This window comes from Lissotriton helveticus, chromosome 7 (assembly GCF_964261635.1).
Source record: "Lissotriton helveticus chromosome 7, aLisHel1.1, whole genome shotgun sequence".
Taxonomy (NCBI): Eukaryota; Metazoa; Chordata; class Amphibia; order Caudata; family Salamandridae; genus Lissotriton; species Lissotriton helveticus.
In genome coordinates, this window is record NC_136068.1 from 73,302,547 (window position 1) to 73,328,674 (window position 26,128).

General features: G+C 41.1%; 1 protein-coding gene across 1 annotated transcript in view; it reads left to right on the forward strand.

Annotated features, from left to right (window-relative positions):
* LOC144768939 (uncharacterized) overlaps window positions 1-26,128 on the forward strand; it is a 707,478-nt gene that overhangs the window by 49,762 nt on the left and 631,588 nt on the right. The window contains exon 2 of the mRNA XM_078652943.1: window positions 43-96. The gene's annotated coding sequence lies outside the window, so the exon portion shown is untranslated. The remainder of the gene's footprint in view (window positions 1-42; window positions 97-26,128) is intronic.

Genomic DNA, 26,128 nt, shown 5'->3' on the forward strand with positions numbered 1-26,128 from the left:
TTTCCTTTTCCCTTTTCTCACTTTTGCTTTGTTCTCTTCCAGGTGCCATGGCGTCCTGGTCATCCTACAGAAGCAAGTAAAGCTCAAGGGTGTTTGGTAAGTATTTGTCCCTCCTACAGGTGCATGAGAAGAGCAAGAGTGTTTTACTAAAAATAGATGAAAGTTTGGGGAATCTGACATCATAAGAATTTGGACTGAAGGCCAATAGCCTTCTGTTTGGCGACTCCTTTTTCAAGGAGTTAAGTATCTTTGTTTCTACCTATGCATCTCTTGACAAGGCCCAGTTCTCCTTACAGAAGATATTCGGTTCACAGGTTTCTGACAGTGCTGTCAAAGAAAGGACAAGTTTTGATAGTAGTTTTCTGTCAAGATGAGTTGCCCAGTACAGAGGTTTTATTTCTACCATCAAGACCTCATGTCCCAGTTCTTCCCTCAAAGAGGCAGAGGTGTCAGAAATTGTGTCAGGTGCCATAGAAAAAACCAGATCACAGGTAAGCATTTTCAATTCTGTCCATCTTCCAGTAGGGGGTCACTTTGATTTTTCTCTTCCAGCTTAGCAGAACACAGCACAACCGATCTGTGGGTACTATATACCTTTAAGGATTTTTCTGTATTGCTTTAAAATGCTATTTTTCACAACTTTCTTCCAACTCCTCTTCATTTTTCCTAAGATCAGGTACTATGTGTTTCAAAAAGTAAATTCCCTTCTACACAGAAAGCTATATATATAGGTGTTCCTTTTGACCTTTCAGGTTTCCCTTGCATAATCCGTTTGATACGAAATAAAAAACTGAAGTTCTGTACTGTGATACATCTCAAGTCATTCAAAAGCTTTGTGGTCTGCTATCACTTGAAGATGGAGATTATTCCCTGTTAGCAGGAAATTGTATGGTTCAGTTGGATATTCAAGATGCTTATTTCACAATACCCATTCACAAATAGTCCAAGAAATCTCTCCAATATCAATGGAAGGAGAGGTTTTACTGCTTCACATCCCTCCCATTGGGACTTTCTTCAGCACCATGATGCTTTACAAAAGTCATGAAACCAGTGATCACTTACGAGCTCAGGGAATCTGATGGACCATCTATTTAGACAACTTCCTCCTTTTAGAACAAAACAGGAACATTGTACAGTTGTTGACCAACACTCAACTGATTCTGAATCTAGGATATTTTATATAAGTCAAGAAAAGTCTTCTCTGATCCCTTCACAGTAGATTACATTTTTAGGTTTCCTTATTACCCAAGACAAATCCATTTTACATCTACCTCAGTGCAAAGTGGATTTCATAAAAGGGGAGATTCTACAATTTGTGAAGCTCCCCATTATATCCCTAAGCCTTTTTGCTCATCTCAGTTGTTCATTCTGTTAGAGGAGCTATGGCTTCTAAGGGTTTCCCGACCAGGATCGATTGTAGTCATCCAATCATCTTCCTACTTCTGGTGTACACAATTTTCTTCAAAGTTTTCCACCTCAGTGAGCTGTTGTTATAGACATTTCCAAGCAACTTGGGGCCAGATGTACAAAGCATTTTCCTGGCCTCAAATGGCCTGATTAGCAAAATAAGGCCATTTGCAACTGGAAAAATGCCTTTTAATATATACAAAATGCATACCAAATTGCATTTTACAATTGTGATTCGGGATTTGGAAGGGGAGTGTTTAGGGCTTCTCTTCCAAATACCAAATTGTTATAGTATATATTACTGTTTTGCGACTTAATTCCAGTCTCAAAACAGTAATACTTTACCACCAGTTTAAAACTGATGGTAACCCATTTTCAAAGGGGAAAGAGTCTCAAAGGACCCCTTCCCCTTCGAGAATGTAAATACAATTTTTTTAAGAGCAGTGTATCTTAACCTCAGTCCATGGACCCCTGGGGATCCGCTATGCCTACTCAGGAAGTGCTTCCAAAATGCAATACTAGAAGATTAATAAACTAAATATAAAAAAAATGGAAAGTCAAAAATTTTAAACCGTTGTGTAAATGTGAAGGATTTTGAAAATTGAGGTAATAATTAGGTAACTATCCTTAGCATGATTTGTTGTCGCAGTACAAGTACAGTAAACAGAATTTAGTATGGGCAATTGGTGGAGCACTCAACTGGAGCTCTGGTATGCGTGGTCAAAAAGAAGAATGCATTAAGCGCTAAAAAAAGACAGTGATATGCTAGACTCTAGCATACCGTTTCACCTTTTAGGAATAAAAACACATTTTGAAAAGCGTCAACGCTCACTTTAAAAAATGTTTTTGTTGTATATTTTTTTTCTTGTGAATTAGATAAAATATTTCAGAATTTGTGTATTTGTTTGATATACATGTGTTTCTGTAGTCTTGTGTATTGTTTTGATGTTCAATCTTAGAAATTGCTTGGGCGGGGGTCCCTGGCTTTCAGAAGTGATTGAATTAGGGTCCACAGAAGTCAAAAGGTTAACGCTGCCTCAGTGGATCACACTGAATTAGCACACTAATAATACATTGAAATATATCATGAGTGCCCCTTCTGGAAAGGTTTCTGATGTTTTAGGCGGGATAACTTTAAATTTGTATTGCCAAATGCACCATTGAGCCCTGCTGTTTCAATTGGGCCAGGTCCATATAGGCCTTTTATTTATATCTAGCGGACATTTCTCCTGGTTGGCTGGAGCCCTTGGATGCCGGGTTTGAAAGCCCTGGGCTGCTCCTTTTGTCGTTGTTACTTCCCCCAGCTCCTAGTTAATTGTAGCAGGTGATAAGGCCGGGTTCAACTCTACCAACTTACTCTGGAACCCTAGGTTCGATGAAGCTTTGTTTCCTGCTGAGAAGTGTAGAAGGGAGAAACAACTCATTTATACAATCTAATCGACTTCAGGTAAGGACACGACTCTGAAGAATCACTGACTCCGAGGTTTAAGTTAGTGGGTTTATTACGAAGCCAAAAATAACTGGACATACAAACATCTCAGGACTAGGTTGTAGAAGTACAGGGGAACTGATACAAATACAAATCTACGGGTAAGGTTAAATCTTTAAAGCAGGAAAAGAACAACCATTCCAGAACCAGAAAGCAGGCAATGATTGCCCCTACATCGAGATCCGTCTTCATCTGCGGTTGATAAGAGAAAAGAATTAGTGTATCCCTACACTAACACTATCATGACATCACATGTTTGAAGGAGAATCATCAGGACTTATTCCTTTAAGTGATCATATAAAATCAATTAACAAGTACAACAAGAAGGGAAGGCAAGCAGGGGCTCCGGGGCCTAACGGAATCCCACCCGTGCTCTTCAAACAAAACAAAGAATACTGGGCAAAGGTTCTTAGTCCTTTGTTCTGGGAAATAAGAACAACAGGCCGACTCCCTCCATCTTGGAGGACCTCGATAATTTCACCAATCTATAAATCAGGTGACAAGTCCAACCCCAAAAGTTATCGGTTAGTTGCCCTCTTGGACAATGATGCAAAATACTTTGCTGGGACACTGCTGGATGAGCTGCAACTTTGGGCGGAAGATAACTCAATCATTCCCCCTAAATCAAACAGGTTTCTCTAAATCCGTGGGGACCTCGACAAACATAATATCAATGGCTTTGTTAATTGATAAGGCACACCACTACATTTATGCTTTATCGATTACCGGGCAGCCTTTGGCCATGTGAACCGACAGAAACTCCGGTTGAAACTGGCAGGCTGGGGCATTCCCCAGGTTTTATTGAACCTGTTAATCAACTTGCACTCTGGAACTTGGGTGCAAGTAAAGCTCGGCGATGGGTCAACGCTATCTAGGAAAATTCCTACAACAAAAGGCCTTAAGCAAGGCTGTGTACTGGCCCCAACGCTTTTCAACCTGTTTCTTGCAGATCTGATTCCGTTATTAAATGCCTGCAACACACACTCCCCAAAGATTGGGAACCTAACACTACCATGTCTGCTTTATACTGATGACCTAGTATTGATTAGTCAAACGCAGGTGGGTCTGCAGCGTCTTCTAGACCTCACGTTCCAATACTCGGAGGCTAAGACTTAACCATCAACCTGGAGAAAACCAAAACCATGACAATCAAAAAGAACCTGAAGAAAGTACCTGTCTGGTTTTGGGATAAGGTCCAAATGGATTCAGTCTCAGAGTATAAATACCTGGGGGTGATCATTGACAAAGGCGGGCCTTTTGTATCCCAAAGAGATGTAATTAAAGGAAAGGCATAGCCCTAGCTGTCTCAATGAGAAACCTAAACTCGAAATTGACAGGCCCCTCACTCGCCCCTTTGGTTGAAGTTATACGAGCACAACTTCTTCCGACAATAACCTACGGGAGCGAGGCACAGAGAGGAAGGGATTCCAAGCTTTTGGACACCGTGGTTGCTAAAGTATATAGAATGGTCTTAGGTCTCCCTACATGAGTCTCTCCAGCACAAATCAGGCTCGAGTTTGGCGTGCAAAAACAGACTATTGCAAGGAAAGGTGCAACAGTTATTTTCTGGGACAGAGTAAGGAAATCTAAACCAGGTTCCTTAAACTGGCACTTATGGACTGAGTTACAACAGAAACAGTCATCTCCAGCAGCGAAATATTTAGCTACTAGTGTGTCAATCCTGGGCCTTACTGAGCTTTGGGCAACCCCGACAAGCCACTGTCTTCTCAAAAAAGCTACAAAGAAAATTGTAAAAATTGAATCTTGGATTGAAGACAAGGCAGCCCTAACAAAGAGGTCGCATGGCTGGATGACCCTGGGCTCTTACTCCTCTCAGGCTGCACAAAAGTACTTAGCTTTCGGTTTCGCCAAACATATAACAATTACAATTTTAAAATACAGATTAGGCTTGTTGCCATGCACAAAGCACTGTCCACATTGACTGAGTAACAAATCTGATTCTAGCTGCCGTCTGTGTGGGATCGCGGAAGAAGATATGCTGCATCTCATCTGTACATGCAAAGTCCTAACAGAGGAAAGGAGACAGCTTTTAAAGCCACTTTTCAATCAGAGAGGCATCCGTACACGGAGACAGGCCGTGTTAGTGTGCTTTTCACCTAGGGACACGCAGCTTAACTGCAGGCTTGTGAAATTCTTAGGAAAAGTGGAGAAGAAAATGCTAAATCAGACCAGCACTGCAGCTGACAAGTAAAAAGACTGACGTTGCGAGAATAACATTATATATGAGCAACTTCGTTAATGTTTGCAATAAAAGCTAAATGTTTCATTATTCAAAACACAACTGCCACGTTGCTTGGCAGGCAGTGGGCACATGGGTTTGGCGGTGCAGCACCATCAAACTTGTAATCAGGCCCATTATGTTTGACCCCTCTGTGTGTGCCAACATTATCCCTTTTGGGTCGCACGGAGTTTCCTCCCACTTTTCACCTTTTCCTCAGTTCAGAATCTCGCCGTATTCATTGACAAAATGTGTATCCTTGGGCAGCTGGTGACAACTGCATTCTTCCGATCGGTTTCGAGGGGGCCCTTCTAGTCAGTGATAATGGCACCCTCTCTCTCTCCGTGTGGCAATCTCTTTGGGGAGTGCTAGAAACTGCCTAGTATTATGTTTAGTTTTGGATTTATGTAGCACTTACTATCCATTCTGAGTTGTTGAAGCACCTGGCAGACCAGGTGCATTGCACCTCTTTGAGCCGAGATTTAGTTGGACATGTTACAGTTAATCGTATATTTTGCAACATTATTAGAATTTGTTATACTGATTAGTTGCATGTGGCTTGTAATCTAGGGAAAAGTTACTTCTTTTTTTGTGATGGTTGCAGCTGCTTTCGTTATGTATTTTAGTTCTGAATCGATTTGCATTCCTGATTTGTGTCTCTGTGGTTAAAGCCGGAGAGAGATAGAATGCATGGTTACATTTTGAACAGCACCGAGGGTTAGGTGTACGTGCAGGGCAGAGAGAAAAGGAAACAAAGGGAAAGATGATATGCAAAAAGAGGTTTGGATTCCACGCAAATTACAGCTGTGCAGATAAGATAAGAGACCAGAGTGGAGCAGAAAACACACTATCCTCTAAAATTGAAGGAACTCAAGAGGTAGCCGTGGTTGTGATTTTAATAGAGCAACACTTTTTCAGAAAAACAAATTCTATGAGCTATGACAAAAGTTCAGATAGGCTTCCTGGAATTTAGCAAACATGATAGCTCGTCCATAATGTAAAGTTAACTTGGGACGTCGCAGCAAACATAGTAAAATGCACGGTTGCCAATGTTCATAACAAAGTGTGCCTTATTTTACTGACCACTGTACTAATGCTTATCACCTCTAATTGGCTGTGTAATGATCACATGAAGTACGCTAATAATGTGTAAAGATATGACTTATCTGTCAGATGCAGATCTCGGCTCACGTATTGCCGCTTTCTCCCAATGACCACTGCTCATTTGAACAAATGTAATGCTTCACTGGAGATCCAAGAAAATGTTATTATCCAAGTGGGCTTTAAATTTCTTCCACAAAGGGCGTGGAGGACCCCAGTCCAGAACTTGTGTTATTCTACTGTTTGGTTGTTCTGGTACACCATGCTAGTGGATGGATATAGTGACAATGGTATGAGGAGATACCGCTCTATGCTTTCTCTATGACGTGGATCCTTTGTTCCCAACACCGTGAGCTGCTTTGCAACAGCATTTCCCTAATCATACCAAGTTTACAGTTAATTGTCGAGCTCACGGGGACTATAGCTCACCTCCAACAATCTGCCTCGAAACAGAAACCGTCCTCTGCCAGCACCAAGCACAGATCCTCAGTCTGCCCCCTGAGCCTCAGTGTATCTTCTGATGGACACATCCAGTCAGCCATGAAATCACAAGGTACTGCAGTCGGCCTCCTAACGGCCTCCAGCGTGCTGCTCTGCACCTGTCTCATTGGTAACTTCTTCATTCTGGAGGCCATCGTCCCACGCCGGAGTCCAGCCTCCATCCGGGCGCTTCCGACCAATGAGCTGATCATCGGCAGTTTGGCCATGAGCAACGTTCTCAATGGCATCTTTACCTTCCTGTGGCTGGTGGTGTACCTCTTGGGTCTTTGCCAGCGCACTGGAGGGTGGGTGTACAAAGTTCTTGACCCTGGGTGCATGATTGCGACCAGCAGCAGCTTCTATTTCACAGCCTGCCTCTCTGCCTTCTACACCTTCAAGATCTCCAGCTTCAGCCCACCCTGGCTCACCAGTCTCAGGCTGAAGGCATCCATTTCCATACCGTGGATCTTGCTGTTCCTGGTATTGGCCTGCAGTATCATCAGCGTGCCAACCACCATGTTTATCAAACTGAAAGTAGCCAATGGCTCAGATTTGCACTGCGTGGATTACTATGAGTTGTCTGAGGCCTTCAGGGTCTATTGCTTGACCTTCACCATCCTCGCCTACCTGGTGCCTCTGGCTGTGCTAACCATCTGCAGCATTCTGCTAATCGTTTCTCTCTGCCAACACTCCCGCCGCATGGGGGGTGGAGCACGTGCGGCTGTTCATCGCCGTGTGGCCAAGATGATGCTGGTGTTGTTGGTCTTTTATGCTCTCTGTGTGGTCTTTGGGCAAGTCAGCAATCAGCTGTTTAGTGAAGGAGCGGAAATCTCTGTCTGGTTTGTGACTTCCTGCTTTGCGGTGCTAGGCTACTCATCTGGATGCCCCTTTGCTATCACCTGGGGGACTGTACGGCTGCACCAGCGTCTGCTGGAGCTCTGCAGCAGCGCCGGGTGCTGCATAAATCATGGGCGTCAGCTTAGTGTCCATCCTGTTCCCAGTACTGCCACATTCAAAGGCACCACCAGCTGCTTGCCTGGTGATGGCAAGTCGGTGTCTGTTTCTGTGATAGCTGAGGGCTAAAAGCATCAACGATGCCTACAGACATTATACCGCATTCTTTGAGCACATGAAATCTCACAACCCAGGCATAACCGACAAGCGACCCCATGGCATGTGGGACACCTCAGCACGTTGCATTCTAGGTTTTATCCTTGCAGGAATCAGTTTGCAGTGTCCTTTTGGATCCTAAGCTTGGCGTGTCTGAACGAGTCGTTTGTGACTTTGAACTACTTGGTGACAATTCCCAGGGCCTACTTCCATAGATCTGGAGCAGTCTTTTTCTCCAGTCTTCACCTGAAGGGTAACAGAATGCAGCACCTTGATGCTGAAGCTGAACAAGGTCAACATTTGTTCATGGGTTTTAGTGTTCCTGAAGAGAGGGCCTCAGCTTTTCAGTTGTTTGTGGACTGCTGCTTTAGGGGTGGGACAACACTGATTGGTAATGGTTTATTCCTTTTACAAACAAATACAGATAAGTTAAGAAAAAGGGTCGCAATGCGCCCAGTGTGAAGATCAGTACTTTGAATTATCAAGCGTTTTCTTCCATACATTTTGTGCTGTCCCACCTGACTGAACTCTCTCCTTGTTGTTTCAAGCCTCCTTTCTATACTTAAGAAAGGAATAGACCGATTGAGTAGTGTGTTGCAGGTGGCGCTCAACAGGCATTCATTTTGGTGGACTTTGACCCAGAGAGAGAAAGCGAGAAAGGCAGAAAATGGAGAATAGTAGGAAAATGTCCAACAACTCACTAGCAGAACTTTTCTTCATAAGACTCTAGATCAGATCCCCAAGGATTTTGCCAAGAGTTGCTCTTGTGGTGGTCCCTGCTTACTCCTGAGTACCAGGAGTAAACCATGAGCTCCACAGGAGTAAGTCACACACTGGAAATGTTTTTGAATCAGTCCCAATATCTCACAACAAGCAGGGCCTAAGGCTGTGTCTATGTTACCCTCTGTTGGCACACAGAGTTCAGGCTCAATGGCAAAGCGTTTTGATCCCTTGCCAAATCCGCTTCCAATTGACAAAGCCATTGCGGCCCCCATCAAGCAGCAGTTTTGAAATGCCGCCCTTTAGTCAATGGTGGCAGCGCGCATTGCTGTTCTCACTTTCCCTGTTCCATTAAACCTATGTGTGTTGTGATACATTTGCAATAGTTACCTTATGCATTTGTGCGTTAGACGCCTACTCGTTAAGTTGTACTTTATAATGAAATGTCTAACTTGTTGGCACACAATGCTTGCTTTCGTTACCAGTACTATATTGACTCCACTACGCCTGGCATCTTCCTCATATGAAAGAGATATATTGGCAGTGAGTACCGTTCCACATAGTCTATCAGTGAGGATGACAGGACCAGGAGTAAACTCCTGACCAGCAGCCTAGTCCTGTGGGTCTTAACCTGTGGACTTATGTAGACCCCAGTGAATCAGGACTGGAAAGCAGTAACTCCCCACCCAAAGCACTTTTTACTATTTGCGCTTCAAAACAATTTCACAAAAAAGTTAAACCCAAACAAACACACACACTGAAATATTTTATTTAATTGTCGATCAAAAAATACACAGGAAGTGAAAAATTATTTTTAATCAGAAGGTTTGAGAATTTGATAATTTTTGTTTCTTCCTGAAAGACAAAGCAATATGCTAGACTCTAACATATTACTCTGTCTTTTTTAATTCTAATGCATGTTCTCTTTTTGACAGTGCATACCTCTGTTTCAATTGAGGCCACCAACCATCTATACTAGATTCTGTTTGCTGTGTTTGCCAAACCGCCCACGAATCACGATAAGGACAGCAACTTAATTTGTACCTGAAATTTCAAACATTTTACAGATGATTGTACTGGGCACAGAGACTCCAGTTTCATTTGTGCAAATGTATTTCCTTTTCTCATATCCACCATAATGCGTTTCGTCTTCCTCACATGTATGTGTGTGTGTATATATATAAATATATATATATATATATATATATATATATATATATATATATATATATATATATATATATATATATATACACATATATACATAAACACATATGTGTGTATGTATGTATGTATATATATAAATTCAAATTTCAAAGCTTTATTCGACATTTGTCATAAAAGCATTTCCACCCTAACACTATACAAATAAGTACTACATCTAAAATGATCACATTAAACTACATATTAAACAGCTGACAGTCGAATGCACTACAAATATGAAATACATGGGTAATTTAAAAATTGTTAAAAACAATGTAGCCATGGTGACAGTATTTCCTTATGTTACATTAGCCAGTAAGGTGCGAGTGCGGATCACCCATGCCCATCCAAGAAATTTCGCTACAGCAATCGCAAAGAGTGGAGAACAATCTGATTCTAGTATTCTAAGGGCAGTCGATTGACTGCGAGTGCCAATGTTTAGACAGACTGGTCGTAGCCATTTCCGCCGTGGGCTGGCATATAAAGGGCAACAAAACAACAAATGTGAGATATGCTCTGTTTGTTCTTTACAGTAATAACAGTGCTCATCCCACAGCGGGGACCAATGTCTCTTAAAAGCATTTACTGGGAGTGTTCCAACTCGAAATTGGAAATATAACTTCCTGTCTTGCGGGTTTTCAATTATGTCCCAATAGGCTTCGCAAGATGGAACCATTTTAATGCCCAGAAAGCGGGCTGACAAATTACCTATCGGCCCAGTACAGTAGGTTGTGGAATACACCATCTCCCAGTATATTTCTTTCAATTTCGCTTTCGTCGGGAAGCAAGACACATCCCTATTGCCCCAGGATGATCCAGTTTTAACTTTAGCAATAGACCCTTCAGATCTTACAGCCATACAATGCAGTGAAATCAATCAAATTTAACAACATCTGACAATGCTGCAGCGTAATGGGCTAACTCAGGGGTCACCATCAGGTGCCTCCAATACAACAATGGCTGCAATCGAGCTATGTCCTCGATACTTTTCCTACCAAGATCCAATTTCAATGGGATCATAGGTGTACTTTGTGGAGCATTACCAGCCCTCGCAAAAATCTATTTTCCGCTAGACCCAGATCTGATAAGTTTGAGAAACCCCACAGTTCTGAGCCATACAAACAGGCGCTCAGGACTTTCATATTGTAAATTTCAAGGGCACAGTTTATTGGTTTTGTCAGCGAGGCTCTATGTTTAAGTGCAACTGCGCCTGCAAGCTGATTAAACTTTAATACTGCCGTGTAGATATGTGATTTCCATTTCATATTGCCCTGTAAAATTATTCCTAAATAGGAAAAAGCCTCTACTTTCTCAAGCGGAGTACCCTTATACTTGATTACACCTTTGAATGTGGATTGTCGGTTCAAACACAGGAATTTTGTCTTAGTTGTGTTCAGCTCAAGGCCCCGAATGTCACAGAATTCGCCAAATGCATTGACAGCCTTTTGGAGACCGCTCGGTGTGCGTGAGAGTATGAGCGTGTCGTCCGCAAACATAAGGACGGGGACATGTGAGCCTGCTATGATTGGAGCATCGCTTGGTGATTTTTTCAAGTGGTCCACAATACCATTAATGTAGATGGAGAATAGTGTTGGGGCCAGGACACACCCCTGCCGCACCCCCCGCTCCACAGGAAATTGATCGGTCACTTCTCCCTGCGCCCCCCACCTGATTTTGGCGTAATTATTTTCATGTAGGCGCACAAGGAGAGTGAGAAGATCTGGACTTATACCTGCTTCAGCGAAAGTCCTCCACAACTTTTCTCTTGGCACTAGATCGAAAGCTGCTTTTAAGTCCACAAAGACGGCATATAGAGTGCCATTTTTCAATATTACGTTTCTCCAATAGATGGCAATAAAGTAGAAAACCTGGTCTATGGAACTAGTCAAGGGACGAAACCCCGCTTGGTATGGCAACAAGATGTTGTTTTCCTCAATCCACATTTGCAGCTTATTCTGTACTAATCGGCCCATCAGTTTCTGTGCTGTATCTATGAGACTGATGGGTCTGTAATTATTGGGAAGGGATTTGTCGCCTTTTTTAAATATAGGGATAATTTCAGCTCCCTTCCAGGAGGGAGGCCCTTCCCCTCCCATGGCCACTGCATTAGCCAGGTAGAAGTGGTACCAGTGGGTCACTGGGACCATCCCTGGGGGAACTCCGTTTTTCCTCTTACTGAAATAAGAGGATTCCACACAAATTTTCTCCGTTGTGAAAATCAGAATTTGTTTATTCTTTAATGTTATTTTTCAAAAAAGTTCATATTGTATTTTTCAATACTTTTGTTTAATGAGGCATCATTGTTTTATCATGATATCCAATGCATTTTGGGCCAGCATATAGCCCTTCATCAGGGAAAACACTGTAAAGAAGTAATAAATCGTAATGTCACATCTTATAAAGTCATGATGTCATTTGTAATGATATACATTGTATTACAGTTCCTATCTAGTCGCACTGCGCACTGACTTAGACATGATATTGTTATATGTCTTGGAAATGGTCAACTCTCAATAAGACATTTATCACATTTCAAAAAAAATTAAAATACAAAAAGATGCTCTGTAGCGTACAACTTACATATCTGCCTTTACTTGTGGTTATCTGTGTGCTGTGGGTGGAGATAAGGGAAGACTCGTTGGTGACCGTTCTTAGTTTTAAATGTTTACATCAAATGGAGTTAGGTGATTAACTGACCTGTTTGCGGCTTGTAAAACCTCTTTATCGCAGCCTCATGAGTTCACCATCGTGTGAAAACGCCACTAAGTGTGGTGTTCGCCATTTAATTTACCCGGTCCGGGTTGTTCGCGATCACGTGGTGCACAACAACTGAGGAAAGACTATGTTGTCGGCATTTACACAGGTATGGTATTGGTGTTTATGTTATATCTACCTATTGTTAAATCTAACATGATGTTCTGTTAGTATTATTTAGGTAACAAAAACCGGAAGGATAAAAATAAGTAAATAAAATTATGAGTACCAAAATGGTACTGAAAAGGTCGATTCGAACCCCATGTTGGGAATGATGTGAAGTGCCTTAGTGTGGTGAGCCATTGAGTTGGTATCTGTTACAGTGACAATTTTATACAAGTACATTAAAAATGGGGAACACATGGAAAAAATAAGAAAAAGATAAGGGAAAAAACTGTAATCATCATGACTTTCGAATATTCACAGTCGTACCAAGTGGCATCAAGAGAGCATATTCATAGGTAACATGAAAATTCAATCCTATCATTGAGTCCGTTCGGTCTTTGGGTGCAGAGTTTATAGATCCAAAAGTTCTCTCTTTGAAGGAGATGTTTAGTATTGTCTCTTCCTTCCTTAGCCAGCCATGAAAAATACATACACCATGAATTCCGGTCGCTTAGGAACAGATCTGCCGGAATGCCATCCATACCCGGAGCTCTTCCCCCCCGTTACACAGTCCAGGGCGATGCTTACATCGTTTACGTTAAATACTTCATTATTAAAGTGAACGGTTGGTGGGGGGATATCAGTGACTTGCGTTATGCTACGGGCATATTGTGGCTTGAAAAACTCAACCCATTTGTTTTTCGCAACATGATTTTGTGGTTTGGCAGCTATTCCTCCCCTATCCCATTTTACCGTGGACCAGAATAACTTGGAATCTTTAGCTGCGCAAGCATGTTTCAGCTCGCACCAGCATTCCTCGTCCCACCTTCTCTTTGCTTGTTTTTGGGTTAGTCTGTATGTATCCCTTGCCTTCCTAACTGCAACAGGATCGCCCCTTCTTAGCTCACTACTCAAATGTTGTCGTGCCAATCTGCAGCTTTTGTCGTACCATCCCTGTTTTGGTGGGTATTTATTGCCCTTGCTTTGGTCTACCGTTTTTAGGAAAAACCCTTGCAGTCTATTGAAGAATTTTGTATGGGCCTCTATCATGTGGTCTTGGAAATTTGGCTTCCCTATATGATCTTTGATGTTATTTATTTCCTCAACCACTGCTCTCTTAAGGACATCTAACTTCCCTGCATCTATATATATATATATATATATATATATAAATATATATATGCAAACATACAAGTATATATATATACATACACACGCGCACACACACACACACACACATTTTCAACCAACAACCTGTAGGTACGGGCAAATCCCCTTAACTTCTTAACTTATGCCAAACAAAACCACAGCATGGCGGCTCCAATGTGACAGTTTGTTTATTTAGACGCTAGCAACAAAATGCCAACGTGTTTCAGAGCCTTCCGCTCCTTGCTCACTGGTTAGGTTTGTAAGCTTCCTTCCATTTCTTTTAAAGAAACACCCACATGTGTTGCATAGAAAACATACTCATTGCTCTTTTTAACTTTGTACATAACAGAGTTCTTTTGCAAAGGAGACAATAGTGAAATGACTATAATGGGTTTGGCTAAATTAATCACGTCCAATATAATTTTCTCACAATTTCGTCATGATCACGCACACACAATTCGTTTTTTGAACCATAATCATATAATTTTACGGTACTGTTCATAGCCACAATTTTTCTCAAGTCTCTTCATTTTAGCCACATCTTAGAATGTATTTGGCCAATGCAATTATATATATATATATAATATATATATATATATATATATATATATATATATGTATATATATATATATATATGTCCACGAAAACCTCCAGCAAAGCAGAAGGAAGGGGCCACAGGCAGGGAAATTCGAGAGAGGTTTTATTAATGATACAGCAGTTGTGGCATAATGCATTTCGGCGTGGTGTGCCTTCCTCAGATGCCGCTGACGAACTGCAGGTGAGTTTTGACCCAGTTTAAATAGTTCTGCATGCTCTCAGGTAAGGAGCCGACGCCTATATATGTATGTATGTATGTATATATATATATATATATATATATATATATATATATATATATGTATGTATATATATATATATATGTGTATGTATATATATATATATATATATATATATATATGTATATATATATATATGTATATATATATATATATATGTATATATATATGATCTGCTAATATTAGTAAACGTTCTAAACCGCTATGGACACTCTGAGTAAGAAACCCTGGCTTAGTCTATTCTAATGGCTTAGTAGTTCAGTAGGTGTGTGTGCCTGCTAAACAGACACATTAAAAACTCGGAGGGAAAGCTTATGTTATTTGTAATTTATAATGCAATATATAACTTGTTGGTACGCAATATTTGGTTTCATTTTTGTAGTTCCGAAAAGTGAGTTTAGTGTGGTACGTGCAGTTATGTAGCTTCTTCCTTTTATGAGCTCATGACATCGAAGAGATATTATATTAGCAGTTAGTGCCGTATTCCATATGCTGTCAGAGAGTCTGGGATGACTATTGTATTGTAATTGCATTTCTTTGGCGCTTTCTACCCCTGACGAGGCGTTGAAGCACTTTTTCGGCGAGTAGCGCACTACTCCAGGACCCAAAAGGATTAGTGGTGAATTAGTATGGTGAAATATGAAATAATTTGTGCAGTGGATATGTTAGTCTGTTATTTGGATTGAGACGGATAGTGGAGGGATAGAAGAGGGAAAGGTTTGCATTTACATAGCGCTTGCTATCCCTGATGAGGTGTTGAAGCGCTTTTTGGCGGGCAGCACGTTCCTCCGGAACACAAACAGGATTAGTGGTGAATTAGTCTTGGGAAATATAAAATACATTTGAGCGATGGACATTTGGCTTGAAAGTATAGTGGAAGGATGGAATAGGGAAGGGCGTGGTTTTATATTGCGCTTGCTACCCCTGATTGAGGTGTTGAAGCACTTTTCGGCGAGTAGCATGCTACTCCGGAACCCAAACAAGATTAGTGGGGATGTAGTATAGGGAAATATGTAATTAATTAGAGTGGTGAACATGTTAATCTGTTATTTGGATTGAAAAGGAATAGTGGGGGGATGGAAAGACGGAAGGGTCTAGGAAGTTTTTTGTGGGGTGGGGAGTTCATAGCAGTAGGAGGGGTTTTGTGATGAGTAAAGGGAAGGCGGAGGTGATAGAGTCAGAAGGAAGGATTTAGAAGGACTTGTTTGGGAGATCTGAATAGTAAAAGAGGTATGAGATGATGCAAGCAGGGGCAGGACTGTCAGTAAACTCTTAACCAACAGCTTAGGATATACTATATTTTAGTAGTTCAGTGAGTTTGTGTGCCTGCTAAACCGACATAACAAAAGCTCAGAGCGAAAGACTATATGAACATAATAAAGTCAACTGGAAAATCATAATAACCTGTTTTTATATAGTGCTGAATAAAACATGCCTGATTTTTCTAAGCACTGTGAATAATAGATCGAAGGTGGAAGTTTGACTCCTCCATGCTGGTATAGTCATTGGAGTATTACTAAGCCATGCCACTGGCTTAACAGCATGGCCTAAATGGAAAACATAACCAAGGAGATGTGGCTGAGTCGATTACCTTTCATTTTAGAAAGCGGTTCTAATCCCAGTTTTGGTGTTTGACTAAACGTTGTGTGATCTTCAGCAAATCAAATATTCTCTATGTGCTCATAATTGTAAATATGTGTGGGATAACTGTTTAAATTTGTGCAATACAAACATAAAAGTGCTGTATTGTGACCCTGTCACAATAACGTATTGACATGGCCCCTCAATTTCACTTACAGGTTTAAATATTCTCGTTTCAACCAGAAAACACACATGTACATCACATTGTGCTGGAGATGCTCTTGCAGTGAATATCTTCTTAAAAGGGTGTTCTGCTACTTTAACAATAAAACTTCATGAAGTCCTTATCCTTGAGGGCAACAGAATGTATAAGTGTATCCAGCTTCTTTTTGCCCCCTACTTGTTTTTAGACCCTAATAAAAATATAAGCCCCTCTCACACTTAAGCATTAAGAAACAGTAAGTCTGATTTGTGCTTCTGTCGGTGGTTCTTTATTTGAAAACATTTGTAATCATTACAAAGGAAACTAGCTCTTTATGTTTTCCGATTGGAGGTTTACTATTGTTCGACACTGCCCCATCTTTCTACCTCCTCCTGGCCCCAACATGGGGTTCACTAAAGTGTAAGTCATTTCCACTCATTTTATTGCATGATCTTAAAGCGCTACGATGCACTTGTCAATGAACATTGTGAAGTATAAGAAAGACAAATTTGGCCCAAATACCAATACAAAATATAGTCATTCCTCGAAGCACTATAATGACTCAGCTATATCAAAAAGCCCTCAACTTAATGGCAGACAATTGTAAACATAGACCCCCTGCATGCTCAATGCATTCACAGTAACTTGTGACTAGCCGTTGGTCTCTGCTGAATTGCTTTCAACGTTTGACTGTCTTTCAAATGCTTCAGAAAAAGAAAGCTCCAAGGGCCCGGCTACTGTCCGTTTTCCTGATAAAACCTTTGCAGTTTATCTGGGGGTGCTGCACCACTAGTTCACGTGGTTGTAGGGATGAGAGGTGCAAGACTTGCTGTGGAGAAAGGGAGGTAGGCGGGGAAACAGAGGGGATGATGAACTAGGAGAATGCAGCGGTGGGGGTGGAGGGGGTTGAGGGTGTGTGGCGAGGGTGTGGGAGATTTGTAGAAGGGTGGGGCAGGAAAGTAGAAGGCACAGTTTATGAGACAGAGAGGGGAGTACAGAGCTCACAAGTTTCTCGGGACCAGATGTATGACCATTAGGGTTTGCAATTCGCAAATTGCGCTTTTTAGTGACTTGCAATTAGCAAGTCACTAAACCTGATGTATAGCAGTGTCTGAGACACCGTTTACAATTCTCAAATGGGTCCCAAGGGACCTGCCTCATTAATATTCATGAGGTAGGCCGCAATTTGCGACCCAGTGGGAATGGCCTGCACTCACAGTGATGGTGGCCTGCTGGGGACTGCAGACTACCTTGTCTGTGACTGCTTTTTAAATAAGGAATACCAATACAAGTATATATGTATACAAATACAGAAACACAAATACATATATTTAGTTAGCACACTGTTATTTAATCACAATGTGCATGGAGGTGCAGTATATCATACATACATTACATTTTATATTAAAAATACATTAGTCCCCAGGGAGTGGAGGAGTGGGATGGGGTGATAAGTGAGAGAAAGAAATGTGCGAGGTTTAACAAAGTAAACAATGCTAGTCTTCAACTTGAAGATAAATAGGTTACTCAACCCTGGCTTCACCATAGAGCCAGCTAAAAACGGGAACAATCAATGTTCATAACATATTTAAGCGAAACCATGCTCCATGCGCTTTTGTAGATATCATAAGTGCAGGTTGCGCAAGCTGGTAGGGGGTTAAGTTTGTCGACGTTTCGACCCCAAACGTAAAATTAGGTATCCGTAGGACCTTACAGTGGGGCCTTCATCAGGAAGGGGGTGTGGTGGGGCAGGATTTTCTGTAATAATGAAGTGTAGTGATCCAATACAAAGCAGCACAGTGAATTAAAAACGTAGGGGGCGCCAAAAGGCATTTACCATGGGAAAAGACATCAATGGTTGGGCCGTCCGGCTCCAATCCGGGGAGAACACAAGTCAGTCTGCAAGACATTGTAAGCAGAGGGGGCGGGTATAAGCTTATAGAAAGAACATCTATGTGGGAGATCGAATTATCAAGTGCAGCTAATCGTGGTTGCCAATACACACTCACATTAATCAGGGCGAAATCGTAATCAGAAAGGCTTGGTTTACGGTGTAATGACAGGCTGCCACGTAGGTCAGCGAATTACTAGAAGAAATAAATACACAAAACAGAGGGAGCAACATTAATAGTTGGCTGGGGAGTACTGGGTGAAAAACCGGATCACTGACATAATATCGATTACACAAATATAGAACTACCTAAATATCGAGTAAAAAATATAGAATACAAAAAAAACGACTTCCTATCTCCATACAGGTAAGTACAAAAATATCGAATCAAAAATATCGTTGTAAAAAATATAGATAGTCAAAATATCGATTTTTTAAAAATACTTTAAAGTAGTTAAAAATTAAATAATAAATATAGTTAACTTAAATATACTTAAAATACTTAAATAACATAAAAATTAATAACAAATTAATGTAAGTAAAAGAAACAACATACAAATTGATTTATTAATACATATATATATATATATATATATATATATATATATGAACGTAATATTAAAAAATATATATAACATATTTTTACTGTAGGATAGCACAAAGAGTAAAATTTACTATTACCACTCCAGTGAGTGCAACAGTAGAGAAAGCGTTGGATAGCGTAGGGGTAAAAATTATTATTCCCACTCCAGTGAGTGCAACAGTAGGGAAAGTGTTGCATAGCGTAGCGGTAAAAATTACTATTCCCACTCCAGAGAGTGCAACAGTAGGGAAAGTAAATACTTCATATATGAATAAAAATAAATTAAATATTAATACCAATTACAAATTAATTAAAAGTAATTAACAATTTTATATAATATAATAATGAATCAATAAAAAATACAAATAAAAATTAATTATTAAAAATTATTACCTATTAATACACATTTTCTACCAATTAACAATTAATTAACAATTAAAAAATAATTAAAAATAACAACAAAAAAACAATAAATAAATTAAAATATTTAATTAATTACAATTAAATTACTTCCCACCCTATTTCCCTATAAACACACAACCCGCAACAGAAAACAAAGTAATAAAATTAACATAATTATCAATTAATCAATTAATTAAAATGAATTACCAATTATATTTTAATTAATTACCAAGTAAACATTTAAATAACAATGAATTCAAAATAAATACCAATAAATGAATTAAAACATTTAATTATTTACAATTAAATTACTTCCCACCCTATTCCCCTATAAACCCACAACCCGCTACAGAAAATAAATAAATTAATAAAATTAACATAATTAATCAATTAATTAAAATTAATTACCAATTATATTTTAATTAATAACAATTAACAATTAATTAACAATTAATTCAAAATAAATACCAATAAATAAATTAACATATTTAATTAATTATAATTAAATTACTTCCCACCGTATTCCGCTATAAACCCACAACCCGCTACAGAATTATATTACGCAAAAATTAAATACCATAAAATTAATTAATTAAAATAAATTATAAAATAAATATACACTTTTAACACATATACTAACATATAAAATACCTTGAACAAATTGGATATTATAAAAAAATTGATATTAACTTACTTACCTCAAATTCTATATTTTTGTTGTCTATATTCTGTCCATTCTATATTTTTGTTATCTATATTCTCTCCATTCGATATTTTGTCCATTCTATATTTTGGATTCGATATTACTGCTATTCTATTTGATATTTAATGCAAATCGATATTAAAAACTCGATATTTTAAGTGTATACCTTGAAAAACCATGTCACTATCACTACGAGTACTCACTTGAGTTTCAAGATATGATCATATCGTCAATGACGCGAGTAGGGAAATGAGAAAGCCGCTGCAGAGGTCAGCAATGTCTGAAAGAAGAGAAAAGGGCACGAGGGTTTAGGTGCGCCGTACATCCTAGCATAAGGACATAACCAACCGCACTGTACCTGCTCAAGGTAATGAGGCAGAGTTGTAAATACATGTGGCAACAGCCGCCAACGATTCACTGAAAGAGCACTCAACCAAAGAACCGCACTGTACCTGCTCAAGGTAATGAGGCAGGGTAGTAAATACCTGTGGCAACAGCCACCAACGATTCGCTGAAAGAGCACTCAACTAAAGAACGGCACCTGTACCGGTCCCCACGGATTTCATCATTGATCTTCTAAAAATCGCCATGATGAAAAACTTTTTTATCTTACAAAATGAGTTCTTTCTACAAACCAAAGGAGTGGCAATGGGGGCAACTTCTGCCCCAGACTTGGCGATTATATTTATGGACGACTTTGAGAGGAGGTACATATTCAGTGATCAGAACCCATTTATCAGCAATATGGACTTATGGGTTCTGTATATAGATGACGTCCTTTTGATCTGGACTGGAACCACAGCTAACCTAACATGTTTTCATACCTGGTTAAATGAGAGGAGCCCGGATATCCAGTTCACTCTACAATCAACAACAAACATATTGATTTCTTGGATATCACCATCTTTACAGAGAATGACTTGCTCCAAACCGGCTGAACGGAACTCCCTCCTGAAATACGACAGCCAGCATCCAAGGGGATTAAGGGACAACTTACCATTCGGGCAGTTCTTGCGTCTCCGCAGGAACTTTTCGATGAAGGCCAACTACATGACTGAGTCTCAGGAATTAACAGACCACCTACTGGAACGGGGCTACCCTGCCAGGCTGCTCAAGCGAGCACGCAAGCGGGCATGGTACAACCCACGTGAGAGCCTTTTACAACCAAGGCACAGAAGTGAATCAACCTGTGAAAGGATGATATGTGTGACAACCTTCTCTACCAGAAGTAACGCCATCAAGAAGATCATAAATAAATATTGGGGACTGATAGCAGATAAAAAAAAAAAATGAAAAACCAAAGGTGGTGATGGACGGAGCGTTGACAATACAAACACTCACCCCCAGTCAACTGATCTGGGTTTAATCCATCACCGTTCTTTAGCTCACTCCGCCACCCCAGTTCAGACATGGCCATATGCAAATCAATCTGACCCTGTGCCTCATGGGAACAGTCCAGCCCGAACTACCAAGCCATGTCTTCCCTGGACCGGAATCAAGCTTCCCAGGAACGGTTTCTGGCATTACAGCCGTCTTCAGCCGGGCTTGCTTGACTCCAGTGGCAAAGTGAGCAAGGGACTCACCTCTGAGCATACCCAGCCAACTTAGGGCGAACAAAGAAAAACCAAAGGTGGTGATGGACGGAGCGTTGACAAAACAAACACTCACCCCCAGTCAACTGATCTGGGTTTAATCCATCACCGTTCTTTAGCTCACTCCGCCACCCCAGTTCAGACATGGCCATATGCAAATCAATCTGACCCTGTGCCTCATGGGAACAGTCCAGCCCGAACTGCCAAGCCATGTCTTCCCTGGACCGGAATCAAGCTTCCCAGGACCGGTTTCTGGCAATACAGCCGTCTTCAGCTGGGCTTGCTTAACTCCAGTGGCAAAGTGAGCAAGGGACTCACGTCTGAGCATACCCTGCCAACTTAGGGCGAACATAGAAAAACCAAAGGTGGTGATGGACGGAGCGTTGACAAAACAAACACTCACCCCCAGTCAACTGATCTGGGTTTAATCCATCACCGTTCTTTAGCTCACTCCGCCACCCCAGTTCAGACATGGCCATATGCAAATCAATCTGACCCTGTGCCTCATGGGAACAGTCCAGCCCGAACTGCCAAGCCATGTCTTCCCTGGACCGGAATCAAGCTTCCCAGGACCGGTTTCTGGCATTACAGCCGTCTTCAGCTGGGCTTGCTTGACTCCATTGGCAAAGTGAGCAAGGGACTCACGTCTGAGCATACAGCAAAGTTCCCTTCCCCTCCACTCTTACAGAAGAGTGAAGAACATCAGGGACCTGGTTGTCCACTCTTTTCTGGAATCACCTGAACCAGCTACTGTACTATCCATGTAGAACCTTCCCCCATCCTGGGGCACCACAGATGCGGATCATGTAAAGCCTGCACCACTACGATACAATCTAAAGAATTCGTACATAACCAACGAACAATTGTCCTAAAATCCTACACGAATTGTAATACTACAAATGTTATATATGTGATTCGTTGTCCGTGCGACCTTGTATATATAGGCCAGACTCAACAAAAAGTGAAAAGCAGAATAATGCAACATTGCAGTCGGATACGGTGTGAGGTACCAGGTGCACCCCTGGTGGAACACTGCAAAAGGTTTGGACATACCCCTGACAGTTTGAAATGGATTGTCCTGGAAAAAGTTTCACTTGGCCCAAGGGGCGGAGACATAAGCATGATTTTGAACATTCGGGAATCAAAATGCATGTCAATTTTTGACTCCATCAAAAATGGACTGAATGAATTGGATAGCAGTCATGCCCAATTAGCAACACTATGCCAGTAGAATCCAGATCCCACTTGAGGTCCCTTTTTCAGCTATTTTTCAGCTACTATATACAACCTCGAATCACACACACATTCATCCTTTGTGATAGACAACTGTATCTGAGTAGATTTACTTTAACTCTATGCAGACTACGGTGGACGACTATACCCTCGTGCCGGAGAGGTACTCGTCTGGCACTGTGCACGATCATGAGCGCCTGCTGTATGTTGAATTCTACCCGAGTTACCACTAGTATGTGTATTGTTGGACTTAAAATAACTGGTATTATAGGGAACGCTTTCACCCTCGTGCTTGAGAGGTGTGCGCTCCTGTTGCAAAGTGATTATATCTGGCTACATCACAATTGTAGTTTTGACGATGGCCCACTTATTCATTTTGCCCGTAGTGTATTATACTATACATGATGTTATACTATTTGGATTATTATCAACAAATACTACGCTTTCACCCTCGTGCCAGAGAGGTGCGCGTTGCTAAAATCTATTCAATTCACTTTATTTCACATGGGGCATTCATTTGTATTTCTTAATGAGTCGCGGCCTTCCTAGTCTTTTCACCATGGCCACCCGCGCATCACGCGTTAGAAAACGTGCACGCGCGCAGCATGCGTCCCTAAAACGCTTACGGCCCGCTTCCAGTGTGACTGCTGATTCTTCGGCAACGCACAGGACCCCCTTATGGAATCGTTGGTGACTGTTGCCACAGGTATTTACTTCTCTGCCTCATTACCTTGAGCAGGTACAGTGCGGTTGGTTATGTCCTTATGCTAGGATGTACGCGCACCTAAACTCTCGTGCCCTTTTCTCTTCTTCAGACATTGCCGACCTCTGTAGCGGCTTTCTAATTTCCCTACTCGCGGTGATAGTGACATGGTTTTTCACCCAGTACTCCCCAGCCAACTATTAATGTTTCTCCCTCCGTTTTGTGTATTCATTTCTTCTAGTAATTCGCTGACCTACGTGGCGCCCTGTCATTACACCGTGAACCAAGCCTCTCTGATTACGATTTCGCCCTGATTAATGTGAGTGTGTATTGGCGACCACGATTAGCTGCACTTGATAATTCAATCTCCCACATAGATGTTCTTTCTATGAGCTAATACCCGCCCCCGCTGCTTACAATGTCTTGCAGATTGACTTGTGTTCTCCCTGGATTGGAGTCGGATGGCCCAACCATTGATGTCTTTTCCCAAGGTAAATGCCTTTTGGCGCCCCCTACATTTTTAATTCACTGTGCTGTTTTGTATTGGATCACTCACTACACTTCATTATTACAGATACTCCTGCCCCACCACACCACCCCCGTCCTGATGAAGACCCCGCTTTAAGGTCCTACGGATATCTAATTTTACGTTTGGGGTCGAAACGTCGACAAACTTAACCCCCTACCAGCTTGCGCAACCTGCATTTATGATATCTACAAAAGCGCATGGAGCATGGTTTTGCTTAAATATGTTATGAACATTGATTGTTCCCGTTTTCAGATGGCTGAAACGTGAAGCCAGGGTTAAGTAACCTATTTATCTTCAAGTTGAGGACTAGCATTGTTTACTTTGTTAAACCTCGCACATTTCTTTCTCTCACTTATCACCCCATCCCACTCCTCCACTCCCTGGGGCACTAATGTATTTTTAATATAAAATGTAATGTATGTATGATATACTGCACCTCCATGCACATTGTGATTGAATAACAGTGTTCTAACTAAATATATGCATTTGTGTTTCTGTATTTGTACACATATATACTTGTATTGGTATTCCTTGTTCTGACTGAATACTGCGTACTGGGACCACTCTCTCTATGTACCGTATTGCACCTAGGTCCCAGTGTCTTTAATGGGTATACCCCTTTTATTGTAATGCTTTTTGAACAAAGCAGTATATTTGCAGCCTGTTAAAGGAAAGGAAAATGGTATGCTTTTCAAAAATGAAAAGTTTTCATTTAATTTTTTCAGAATGTGCAGTGGTCTGTGGGATCACTGCCTGCTCTGAAAAAATGTGGGCTCCCTATTGTTATGTTATGTTATAACAATTGTTGTGCGTACTACTACCCGGAGGTGTCTAGGCGCTCATGGTCTGCCATGCTGTGTCAGGAAAAGATAATTTCTAAAGAGCCATGTCTTGAGCAGTTTCCTGAACTCAAGTAGGGATGAAGTATTCCTAAGGGAGAGTGGAAGGGCGTTCCATTCCTTTAAAGTGTTGTAGCTGAAACTCCTCCCCCCCCCAATTAGTCCTTTTGATTCTAGGGGTGGACATCAGGTAGGCATTAGCTGAACGAAGCGATCTGTTGGGAGAATACCAACTAAAGAGGTCACAAAGAAATTGTGGTCCTTCTCTATGCAATGCCTTATGCCCAATGCAATGAGCCTTAAATTTGATCCGCTCACCAACTGGTAGCCAATGCTATTCCTGAATGTATACTCTGATAGACTGGATTTAGGAACATCCAAGACCAGTATAGCCCCAGCATTTTGTACTGCCTGCAACCTTCTAAGTAAATTGGATTGTAAGTTAAGATACACTCCATTACAGTAATCCAATTTGGATAAGACAAGGGAGGTCAGTACTGTTTTTCTGGTGTTGATGGGGATAAAAGGCAGAATTTTACATACAATTCTGATAGTAAGGAAGGAGGAGGAGGACACCACCTTAGAAACTTGGGACTTCATATTGAGTTTTTCATCTATGGTGTAGGAGTATGGCTACTGGTGTAGGAGTAGGGCCCAGTGTGTCTGCCACCAGACTGGCGAACACTGAGGAGAAAGATTTCCAAATAGCACCACCTCCGTTTTTCCTGAGTTCAACTTCAAGCAGTGCCTAACCATCCAGTTGCTCAGGGTGACCATACAGTCATGAAGTTTGATGGAGTATTCACAAAGGGGAGGGGGTCCCTTAGAGACCTCTTCCCGTTTGCGAATGGCTTACCACCACTTTAAAATTGGTGGTAAACTGCAAATGTTTTGCTACCGCATTCACAGTAGCAAAACATTCATACATACCAGTGCAACTCATTATTAGGAAGGGAAGCCCTTGGCATGCCCCTTCCTAATACCGACTCGCAAACCCTATTTTGCGAGTCGGTAAAAGGTTACTGACTCGCAAAATAGGATTGGTACATTTAAAAACGCATTTTACCAGTCACAAACAGCCCAGACCGTTTAAGTGTGTTGTAAATCTGGCCGCCAGTTCCATGAAGAGTAACTCAGCCAGTCCAGGAAATTTCTTTGAGTTGTAGTCCTGGTTTTAGTCCTGTAGTCCTGAACTTGCAGTCCTGGTTTTATAATGTTTTAAACAGGAGTACAAATCCCATCATGCAATGAAAAACCCTTGAACTGGCTGAACTAC